The sequence below is a fragment of the Leptosomus discolor genome, chromosome 1 (assembly GCF_034619465.1).
Source record: "Leptosomus discolor isolate bLepDis1 chromosome 1, bLepDis1.hap2, whole genome shotgun sequence".
NCBI lineage: Eukaryota > Metazoa > Chordata > Aves > Leptosomiformes > Leptosomidae > Leptosomus > Leptosomus discolor.
Genome location: NC_141391.1, coordinates 204,223,736 through 204,236,128, shown reverse-complemented (window position 1 = coordinate 204,236,128; position 12,393 = coordinate 204,223,736). Strand labels below are relative to the sequence as shown.

The 12,393-nt window shown below is 37.3% G+C and overlaps 1 protein-coding gene across 2 annotated transcripts in view; it reads left to right on the top strand.

Moving 5' to 3' along the window:
• The first annotated feature begins 293 nt into the window (after positions 1 to 293).
• KMT2E (lysine methyltransferase 2E (inactive)) overlaps positions 294 to 12,393 on the top strand; it is a 63,491-nt gene continuing 51,391 nt past the window's right edge. For both annotated transcript variants that reach the window (XM_086480728.1, XM_086480719.1), the window contains exons 1-2: positions 294 to 565; positions 8,122 to 8,181. The gene's annotated coding sequence lies outside the window, so the exon portion shown is untranslated. The remainder of the gene's footprint in view (positions 566 to 8,121; positions 8,182 to 12,393) is intronic.

Below are 12,393 nucleotides of genomic sequence, written 5' to 3'. Positions count from 1 at the left end.
GCCCAGCCCCTGCCGCAGTCTGGTGTCTCGGCCGCGCCCAGACCCGAGCCGTTCAGCGTAACGTGCAAAGCACTGTTGTAAAATGGACACTGAGGGCTCGCCGGGCACAGACTGCACTCGCAGCCCGCAAGCAAAATGGCGGCAGTTTGGCTTCGCCTTCGTAACCCTGCCCCTGCCAGGCGGGGCGGGTGAGCCCCGTGCAGTGGGAGGGAGGGGAGAGCGGACGCCATTTTCCCAGAGAGAGGCAGTGACATAGAAGGGAGCGTAGGAGGCTGAAAGGAGGGAGACACGGGAGCAGCGGCGGCGGTGGGGTTTGTACACAGGTCCCAAGGCAAAGGCGCTTCCGAGCTGATCCCTGTAGGGTTCTGCACACTGAGCTAGGTTTGGGGGGAGGGGGGGTCTCCTCTTTCCTTTCTTTCCCTTTTCTTTCTTTTACCAGAGCCTGTTGGGGGCTGAGTCCTGCCTAGGGTAGGGATATCCGCAGTGGGGCTATTGCATTGTTTTGGTTGGGCTAGAGAAGGGGCTCAGCTGAGGGGTCCTGCTGCCTGGCCTGCGACCATTACAGGTGAGTCTTTGGTTATTACCAGGGTATTCTGCTGTGGGTGCTGTAGGGAGGGGGTGGTAAAAAGGGAGTGAAATAAGATGGAAACGTCTCATTACCCGCGGTGCGAGTATAACTCCTTCCCACCCTGAAATGTGTTTAAATTCTGTTTAAGTTGCCTCGAATTTATTTTTCCTTTTGTGGGGTTTGGTTAAAAATGGCAGGCTGTCGCTATATCTTGTGAATATGGCGGGTTACTGTAACTGGAGGAGCTGAGGAGAATTTTTTGGCAGTTACGCCAGATTTATGCATTATGCTTGGAAAAAGAGCCAGAAGGGGCTATTATGTGACAACATACGCTTGCTCAGGCTGGTGGTTTTCAGAACGGGTATATGTGTTATTGGGACTGCGTATTGACTTTTATGAAGCTTAAGGAAGCTTATTCTCTTTCTCCATCCTGTATATTTTTGCTTTGTGGTACTAAAATGGTTCGTTATAGGCCTAATCTCTCTGCCTTCCACACCCCCGCCTCCTTTCCTCCCTCCCTGCTAATATCCCCGCTTCGTGGTGTAACCTGGACAAACGGAAAGCAGTCCTCAAGAGTTTCTGTGCCAATTTAGAAGGGGATCATTCTCTCCACCCCCTTTCTTGAGGGTGTAAGTAGTTATATTGGTGCATCCCTTTCTTGCTTTAGTTTCTGCAGCCAGTGTTCATGTTTCTTGGGTGGCACATTTCAGTCTCTTTCTTAAAGAAATAAATACTGGTGGGGTAGACCCTATTGCTGCAGACATGGGGAGTAGAAACAAACGGTTCACTGTGTAGTACTAAATAGGGTAGAGAAACATAATATAGCCTGATTATAAAGGTCCTGTATTCCCCCATACTCAGCCATTAGGGAATATGCGGTGGTTAAAAGCCCTGAGGTCCCTAAAATGGTACATACTACGTGTCGTTAAAAGCAGAAGTTTAGTCCTGCATCTAGATTTAGGAATGTTTTAGCCTGTTTATTTACAGTACCTTAAAGGAATAATAACGAAACGTTTTTGTTATTCAGGGCTTAGATCAGAGAAAATAGAGCGATATCCATGGCGGTGCTTATAATACATGCTTAATTGGTTATAATCACTATACTTTTAAAGTTACTTTTCAAAAAATGTGGAGCAAATTTTTTAATTTCCCTCTTTTGTCCTTTAGAGATTCTAAAAATGGCGGCCTCAGGCTGATGTTGTGGTAATCTAATCAGCTCGGGTCCTCCACACCCCATGCAGTGCGTTTGTCTGCAGCATATTAGAGTCTTAGAATGTTTAAATGAAAAGATGGTTCCCTTCAAATAGCGTACAATACATCTCTTGACTTTACTGCGATTTAAAAATGCTGAGTTCCAGCTGATTAATTTTATTGGTTATGTGTGTGAAAGGCAAGTGAACGAGACCACTCTTGTCGGGGAAAAGGGGGGTGGAAAGAGGCAACAGACTCAGGCAGCTTCTTTGAGGGGTGTGTATAGGTTGCTGTAAGGTAATATGTATGTCGGTTTGATAATTTGGAGAAGCTTCTGCGTTGTGATGGCTACTCTGCATCTGTCCATCCTATCAACGACATAAAAGCAGCAATAGTTACCAAAATATAGGTAGTTCATTAAGATCACTGAAACAGTCAGCTAAATTCTTTGTGGAATCACATTTGTGAATGTCGTGTTCACCTTCCAGGACGTACCTTTGCTGGACATCAGGGTAGTAATTCCATGTATTCATAGTTTGAAAGTACTAAAAGAACTTAATACTTAGGGAAATAATGCATGGGAGATTATAACCTGTTACTTTATTAAGACATGGAATTTCTTCTGCCACCATGTAATCTTGGTGTTAGGTTTTCTTCTTTAATTTATGTTGTATATTGCTGTATAAATTGTGTATGTGGTAATACACATACAAATGCCGAGGGAAAGTGCAGTTCCTAACATCTAATTTTTTTTCTACATGAAATATGAACCTTTTAGTATCACCACTATAAATATGTTTGGATGGGGGGAAGGGAGGTCACAAGGATTTATTATTTGGTAGTTGGTGTACTGCACTCTGATACAAACTACAGAGGCTGCAAACTGTACATTTTAAGCAACAGAAAAGTAATTATTCACTTTTTTTTTTGGTATGCCTGTCTTTAATCTTGTCCTTAGCTTAATGAGGTATGAATTCCTATTCTGGTATAGCTTTGGAACATTCTGGATTTAAACAGTCAAAAGTCATGTATTGAAATGGCAAAAATATCTTAAATCTCTGAAGAATTTGGATACTATTGAGAAGCACTGATGATTTAAGGTATACCTGAAGTTGAACAATAAGACAGTAAGACTTTTAGAGTATTGTTAATGCGTGCCTTTTGTATGTTTTGAGGCCAAAGGCTGAGTGATTGCAACTACCAGGTGATGCGTTAATAGTCCAGTAATCCATGCTCTCCTCATACCTTCCTTATTTATATAGTTTTGATTTATTTTTAATAAACAATGTTGTAATCTTTTTATTAAAAAGTACATTAATAAGATTCTAGAGTGTATGTATGGGCCTTTTGGGAAACCTTTTGCCTTTTTCTTTCCCTAGGTTTAAGGCTCTTGTTCTTGTGAATAATTTTTTTAACATGATTTGGAGGGCTGCACACTTCATGGCCTCAGTCATGTTCTCAAGTAGACATGTAATTCAAGATTAAAATTAAAAGAAAATAGTTTTGCACACTTTACAAAAGTGTTGTTGGGGATAGAGGGGTATGAAATAAACCCAAAGACTGAAATACTTATACTCAAATTTTACAGTTTATCTTACAGATTGTAAATTCTGTGGGCTAAGAACCTCTTGGGAATTTTGAAATCTTCCAGAGTTTTCCTGTATGAGTTTTAGTGAGTCAGTTTGCCTTCGTGACTCAGTTTCTCCATTTGTAAAAACAGATCTGTGATTTAAGAAAACACTATTACAAAGGAAATTCTACCTTTATTTTTTAATTCCATTGATGTCAATATGTTGAAGTATATTCATAAAAAATGGACTACCCCACCAAACTGAAAAAAAGTTCTTGAAAGAGGGAGGGGTTGAAATCTAGATTTCTTTTTTTCAAGAGACGTTTCTGATTTACAAACATTGTGTTACAAATGCAATAGTAAGGGCTGTAGTTATAAAACTGTTTATGCATCTTCAAGCTTTTCATATCTGAAGGAAAAATCTGCTTAACTGTCACTTAGCCTTTTGAGTGAGCTTTTTTGCCATCTGGGAAATTTCAGAGGGGAAATAGTACTGGCTTTTTAGACTATATCTAGGGAAAGTTTCTCTTAGCACTAAAATTCAGATTACTTTTAGGAGTTGCATTACCTTTGGTACAGTTTCAGCACACACAACTGTTAATACTCTGTTGGAAAGCAACAGAAATCAGTGTTACGCTGAAGGCTGTGCTGTCTCTCTAGTCCTGATCTCAGTTTGATTGAAGGACAGTATTAGTTTTGCGTGCATGCTAATACTAATTTTAGTAAGGTCTATTTGTGGGACTTAGTTAAGGAGTGGTGTATGTAATTGTAGAATCGTGGCATTGTTCTAAATAGATTAATGTGAATGAAGTTTTAATGAAAGCATTTTGCTGTTTTCATGTAACATTCTAAAAAAATTGAATGGGGGGAACAGTGGTATAGATTGGTGAAGATATAAAATAAAACCCAATTCAGATTTCTGAAGAGGTCCTAAAGAAGACTTCCAGAGAGATCCATTTATGTTATTGGCCTTGTGACTTCCATACAAACAAGCATTTGTGAATCTCTCAAAAGCAAATTTCGTGGACAGTGGTTTTGGAACAGGTACAGTGTTTAAATGTTTCCACTGTGCAAATAATAGTTTTGATTTATTGCTAAGAATTAAACTTAAGGCATCTGTGTTAAAAAAAAAAAAAAAGTTTCGGCGTAAGTGGAATGTGGATTAAGAAAAAAGTACTTTTTATTGTTTCAAATTCTGGATTATTTAAAATATTAACTGTAGTGGGCTTTTGAATGGTGCAGATGAATAGTTCTAACTGCATCAACGTTCAAATTTTCTTACTAACCAAAGAATAGTACCTACAAACGTTAACCTAATCTATTTGAGGTTCCAAAATTCTGCTCGTGACCTTCATACTACAAAAAAACCCTGCTGTAATTCTCTTCAAAGACAAAACTGTTGTTACTTTTAAGGCGTAACAAACATATTTAAAAGAAACCTTGTCAAAGTTTCATATACTTGCTAGGAGATACTGAGATTCTTTTTAGTTCCTCTTACAAATCTTAATGTGGTATTAATGCAACAGGCAAGATACTAAGCTCTGCTGGTTGTTAGAAAATTGTAATAATTAAGGTTATCTTTAAACCTCTGAAGATGGTTTTGTTGTACAAAGTGTATTTTCTAACATGTCTGACGATTTAAAAAATAAAGATAAGAAAACATTTAAAATATTTGGTAAGAAATATTATAAATCACAGTGTCCACTCAAGTTATGTGTTTTAGAAGTACAAAAGAGGAATATATTGAAGTGGCACACAGGTTGCATCCTGTGCAAGTAAAATGTATTGGAAGAGTGCTGTCTCTCCTTTCCTGTGACAGCTTGTACACTGCTTAGGTAGAGATGCAGTGTTGTAAAACTTCAGTGAGGCTTGTAAGGGACCAGCAGTTTTGCAGGTCAGGATAAGTGTGGAAATGGCAAAATAGTATCGATCCTAGTTTTAGAATTTAGCTTTAAGTTTACACCTATTTACAATAGATCTAGTTATTAAGATGTCATAGTGCAGGCTCAGGTTTAGAGAAACTTTTTTATTTTATTCTCATTTGTAGTTGTTTTGTGTATTGTTTTATGCCGTCGTAGTCTAGGTAATCATTTGCCTTTATATCTTTATCTCAAAAATAAATTACTGTGAAGTTCAGGGATGATAAGGCTGGATTTTAATGACATTATTGCACTTTATATTACAACTGAAGGAGGACCTATAGTCTGTTGCCCATTGTTGGTTATTTCATCGATCATAGAAACTGATTAAATTAATATCCTGTATTTACAAAGTGAGAATTTAAAATGTATACAGGTGGTAGATTTGGATCTTTTAACCTGAGGAGCTCTGAATATTTAAATTTGTTTGGTGTTCGTTACTCTAACTCTTCTAACTTGGCTGGGTCTAAAGATACTTTTTTCTTTCACAGTGGGTGATGCTCTTAGTTCCTTTTGTCTACTCAATGCAAGTTACCTCCTAATTAGTATGGTTATAATGGGGCTGTGTTGAAAACCATATCACAAGACAGATGATATTCCAAGTCTAGACAGTTAATCCTGTCTTAACTGTTGATTTAAAGAAACTTTTCCAATGAGGAATGTTTTTAGTAGGTTCTACTTAAACCGAAGGTGATGACCTGAGAATTACAGCAACTTATTTATAGCTTTTGAGGAAGGTACAGAGGAATTACACCTCTCATTTGGTTTCCAAACCTATCATACTAGAACTGCGAAAGAAACATGAATATTTCTATATATAACTGATAACCAGTAAAATAACTACTGTATTGTTTATAAGGATAAGGTTCCTCCTCCAGGTGTTTACCAAGTAATACAGCTAATTGCTCTTTTTTTTGCTTAAGGTAGAAATACGTGATGGGAATCTTACTCTTTAATATTATTATGCAGGATTTTTATGAATGACTGTATTTTTTTTATAATGTTCATTCTCTACTGTCTGTTAATTTCCAATCACATACTCTGTACTGGAAGACAAATAAAAGATGAACTCTGCATCTTTTTTTCCCCTTCTGTGTGGCAGTGGTGTTGAAAGTAAAAGCTGTGTTTTATGCTTCCATTGCTGGGCAGAATTTCTTCGTTATGTTTATTCTAAGATGATGTATTTCATATCTTTGTTGATACAATTAAAACAGAATGAGATCTACTTTGAAAACAGAAAGGTATAAAGTTACAAATAGATGGAATTAAATTTCTTAACACAGATCAGTCAATATGCTTTTGCAAGATAATTGCAAGTGAAAATGAAGTGGGTTTTGTTTTCTTGAAAGTGGTGAAGAACTTTTGATTTTAAACTTCTGTATTTTTTTGGCTGTCCTTGAACATGATGTAGTCCTTTCTGTCTGTCCCCTCAGCCTCTCTTGCCCTCTTCCTCCCAAAATCTTAGTAAAGAACATTGAAATATTGCCAAGTTGTTACCAAGAAGTATAGTCCAGGTTGAACTGTGGTTAAAATTACATAAGAGTTCTTCTAACTGCTAGAAAGAATTAAAGTTTCTGTTCGAAGAGTGCAAATTTCTGACTTGATTCTGTTTTGATTATTCCTAGGCATAAGTGTAACAATTAGGTGAATGTCTACAAACTGCTTCCACAAGGAAGAGTAGAAGCGCTGTTGTGCTATTCATGTGCTATTCAAATGCCACTGATAAGACAGGGGAACTAGTTTTTGGAATCTACCTAAGTGAATTAACATGGCAAAGTAGAAATTTGCTTAGCTGAAATGTCAGACTTCAAGTAAGTCAAAGAGTTTACTTCTTGTGTAGTAGGTATCTACTAATTACAGTAGAGTCCCAAGTCTTATTAAGCAGCGTAGAAAAAATAAATGAATTATTTGATGTCATGAAGTTAGAAAAACACCTGGATTGTTGAAGGCAATAACAATAGGTATTTATAGCCACATATTTTCCCACAAGAAAGCTTTACTAGTTCTTGGGAGGACTATTGGGCCTTAAAATTTAGACCTTCCAGTGACTGAATCACCATGAAGTACACTGTTACATTTAATAAAAAAATAAATATACTTGGACCTTACAGTTGTAGACATGACTGTTACAGAGTATTCTTACAGAATGTTTCTTGCAGAAGCACTTTATATTTTGAAATGTTTGTCAAGAATAATAAGGTAACTGGTGTAAATAATGTTTTCTTGGAACACAATTGGGAAGTCACTGGCATTTTGTATAAGTTTTTTCCAGCAATTTTTTACCACTTTGTGGTAGATGTAGAAAAACGTTCACAGTAAAACAGCCGACACAAAGAATGAGTTAGAGCTAGTAAACTAGCCAGTAACTAGTAAACTAGCTTTTTTACTGGGAAACTACTTTGTTTCTTAACCTTTGAATTTCTATTAAAGGGATTTTGCCTCTTTCAGTGATATAGTATAACATGCTAATGTTATCGCTAGTATAGCTTGTACATACTTCTTCAAGCAATAGCAATATTGCTATCAAAAAGTAATTTTTCTTAGTCTTCTTTGTGTCATGTATTTTACAATTCCTTGACTCTCCAGCTCAAGTAATGGGTAATTTTTGAATGGATAGGCCCTTTTGTGTGTAGTTTATTTTAAGAAGTATGGCAGATGTTCAGTAAACTTGGAGACATGAAGTGATGACAATTAATTTTCAGTTTTGGGGGCTGATTTCTGTAAATACAAAACTGAAAACTGTAAGCATTATATTTTTCTGTATACCTGTGCTTACTGCTTCTTTGATAGATTTCTATTCAATAAACTAATTCTTTCTGTAACTTCATTTGCCTTTATTTCCCTTCTGCCACTCATTCTTTTTTTCTTCCTAGTCCCATATTTTGTCTAACTTCCACTGAGAGAAGAAAAGAAGGAGTGAAGAGAGAGAAGAGGTAAGGGAAAGTCTTCCATGTTTTAATGGACTGGCATAAATGTTTGAGGAAGAGAGATCACTTTCCATCACTTCAGGAATACACAAGAGCAGCACTCTTGGACCAGATAGTAAAGGGAAGGTAGCCTACGGCCAGTGGAAACTAGCTCCTCCGTATAGCAGAAACTTTGCTGAAGACTGATTTTAGGTTTATACTTGAAAGGGCAGCTTTCTTTCCGCTGACTAGAGTTGGTGTAACGCACATGATGACTTGTGTATTGAAGAATTGGTACTTACGTGCTGGAAACTCTGATTTTTTTATGCATGAATCTTGGATACCATAGAGGAGGCAGGAGGTTTTTTTTCTTCTTTGTTGTAGATCCCAAACTCAAGACAATTCATGACGTTTGGCTGTCATTCCAAACATGACTGAGGTCTTTGTTGAATGTAGAGTCCTGTACATATATTATCAGGATGTTTATAAGTATGCTAATGAACTCTTTACTTCACCATGCCTGTTCTTACTCTGTATTGGCACTGGATTAAAAGCAAGGTAGGAGGAGGAGCAGCAGCCTTAACCCTGTAGTAGTTCGGCTGTAATAGCTGTGTTTCTTAGGTCTTTGTCAGTACAACCAATAACTTTAAAAAAAAAAAAACAAACCAAAAATTGATAAGAGGTAGGAACTTAGTGCCCTTGAGATCCCTGAAGCTTAATGAAAATCCAAAAGGGGATGAAAGGGGCAGCTATGAGCAGTGTCGCGGGAGAAGTAGGGAGAGGAAGCATAATGATTTTAGCCTTTATCTGTCATGTGTGTAACTCCAGACTAGCCATAGCAAGTACTTTTTTTTTTTTTTTTGGGCTGGCTAGCTGACAGGGCAGGTGGGGTGGACGTGACTACTGACCTACTGTGTAGGTCGGTGTGGGTGGCATAGAGGGTTGTTGAGGGGCTTGTGAGTGAGACCAGGAGCAATTAATATTGTGATGAGGAAGATACTGCTATGAGAGTGATATAGAGAACATTAGGTCAGTGGGAACGTTTGGGCACAAACTATGAATACCTAGGAAACCAGATTTCTTTTAGAACAGTTGTTTCTTCTATGTGATTTGCAGGAGTTGGTCATTAATGGGTCATAATTGGAATATTGTATTTTGAGTGTGCCTGCTGTGTCTTATTTTTTACCTACTACCCTTTCTTGTCTCAACGCAAGTTTAAGTAGACTGCTAGCTTATCTGTTAGGTTACCATAAAGAGCAGCAAACAGCAGCAAAGGTCTGAATTCAGACTCATAGTTGCTTCTAAGCCTGCATACTTCATACTGCAACTCCTTAGAAACAGCCAACAATAAATAAATCGTCCAATTACTTTGATATCTGTATTTATGCTACGTGTATATATGCTGCCTGTATTTTTTCCAGATTTGCGTGTAGATATACATACATACACATACGCACACACAGAGTAGTTCACTATTTGAAGGATATCTAGAGTATACCATTAAAATGTCAGTTTCTGTAACTGCTTTTCCAAATAACCTATTGTATAGAGAAGATGCAAGTGCTAGAGCAGTAGTAGAAAGCAGTTTAGCAAAACATTTTTTTTTTTGTTAAAACCTTCTTAATGTTTGCTTTTCTCTTCTGCCTGTAAACCCCCTTCCCGCCGCCCTGCCCCCCCACCCCCCACCCCGAAAAATCTAAAAAAAGTTTTTAAAAAAGAAAAAGATTGTAGGTAGGGAAGCCAAGTAGGAAATCTCAGTTTGTTGGCTCTGCGACAGTTCAGGACAGTAGTTTTCATATGGAATTGTGGACTATGACACACTATTGAGAGGTGCTTTTTTACTTACAGATTTCTCCTGTGTAGATTGTGCAAGGGCATAGGTGTATCAACTTTTCTTAGGTCCGTTCTTGTGGTTTTCTTTGTGGGAAGGGTGATTCCCATGACCACAGGTTAAAACTGTTGGCCTGTAAATCTAAAGGCAGGCATGACAAGAATTGCTTTTGCTAATGATTGCAAAACATGCATACACATATGATGTGATTGGGGGGAGGGAAGAGGAGAACGTTTAGATTGCATGCTCAATAAAAGGCAGTTTATGCATAGAAGATGTTTTTAAGTGTTTGTCCTCTAAATTCTGTTTTTCCCTTTTTACAGTGTATGTAGTAGGCTTGATTTGGTGTGTCTCAATTTTAAGGTACAGAACTGTGTTCCTGTGTGCTATGTTGAGTGCCAGCACTTTGCCAGGACACCTTGTGGACTATTCTTCCTGGTGTGGTAACAGAATCAAACTACCTTTTCGTCATCTATCTCTGTCACCTGAGGTGACTTGTATAAACAACTAGCACCAAGATCAGCAGAACTCGACAGAGGTCTGAAAGCAGTAGTATGATCTTGGAAGTCTTTGTGTTTTGCCTGAAAGACCCTGTTGAGTTGGGAAACTGTAGTTAGTTTCAGAGTGATCCTGTGTGACAGTGGAGCCAGCCCGGACCCACAGTAGCATGAATTTTCTACTGGGAGCAAATGGAAGTTGGGAGCTGTGGTTCGGGCACTAAGCAGTGCTGTATGAGTACAGGTAGATTGCTTTTACGTTCAAATTGCCTTGAAGTTACAACCAGATTAGCATCATGTGCTGGTTGAACTAAAGGTCTTGCTTGACTCAGGATTGTCATGCAACTAGTTTGTGTATTTTATGTCTGAATCATTTTTATCTATAAATCTGATAACTCTTCTCTACCCTTCCTCCTCTTCCTTGGCTCGTGCACAAGTGGAAAATCAACTGTGCAGATCGCTTTGTTTCAGCAATTTCATCTGTTTGTTGCAGTAAGCTTCAAGTTAATTCCCTTAGATTTGTACACATCCCTTAAAAATGAATCTTGATATATACTGTGTGCATTCTGATATTTAAATACTGCTCCAGGAAATCATTAATAATTTTTTGCCTATATTTAAAGGATGTGAGGCAATAGGTTTACCAGTACTGCTAGTTTATCGAAAGAGAGCCTCTTCTGTAGTTGTGTTCAGGGAAATAAGCTTTGCTTGAACGTGGGGTGAACTGCCCATTTCTCTGTAAGTTGGGAAACACAGGCTGTAACTTTTCACCTGTTCAGGAGTGGTAAGTATTCTCAGATGTTTCAGTTACCCATATTTAGTAAATAAGAGTGAACACCACTTCCACCTTTTACGTATTTTGTAATATGTATTTAAAGTTATATTGTATTGGTATTAAGGAAAGACAGGTTTAAGGGAATACAGATTAGATGGTTTTGATTAATTTTTTTTCTCTCTAGTTACTTATGTCTTCTGTATAGACCTTGTGAAGATGCAGAGCAAACACAGTATAGAGATGGCAATTTGGTTAGTATATTAATCTTTCTGCTGTGACATTAGTTAAGGACTTTGAGGTGAAGTTGTATGCATCAGTATAAAATCTAAATAATTATCTTAAACCAACACCCTTTCCTCTCCTGAAATACTCAGCCTAGTTATAGGCTAATCTAATTATAATTAGATTTTTCTCCCTTAAACTTCTGCTCTGTGTTTAGGGAGGATATGGTAATTCACTCTGCAGAAGCATTCTGTGATGAAATCCCCCAGTCTTGAAATATCAAAACTGTGTAACTACCTTTTTTCTTTTTCTTTTTTTTTTTTTTTTTAATCTTGTAATTGTCGGTGGGTAATGACTGTTCGAGGCAATTGCTAGAAGAACCTTATTGAAGAATTTCAGGTGTATATTGAAGTAATAAAAACAGGAACAAAAAGACTTGGTATTTTTGTAATGCCTAGTGATGTGGGAAACTTAATCTGCTTTAGCGATCAACTTACTAAAATTAGTGTTGTGTATGTGAAAAATTCTTACATTTGAGCTAGGAAATAATTTAATCGTAAGCTTAATTAATGGTTTACTGATGTCCCTTTATAAGTTAGAAAACAAAGGTTGTATTCCTGTTTGTCTGTTCCTAACTTGTAGTGGATTTTTTCCTGTAACTTTTAAGTGCTTTTTGCCTTTAGTATCTATTACATGACAACAGAATCTGGAAATTGATTTATGGGGAAGGAAAGACAAGGAACAATGACATTGACTGTGTAAGAAGCTGTCAGATGTACTAAGAAGAATAGTAAAACCAGATTTCATTAGGGTTTTTTCCACTCTTTGGTTTTTGTAGCAACGTATGATATTATCTTGATATATTCATTTCTGTTTAGGATTTTTTTTATCATTAAGGCGAAAAAGTTGTTACT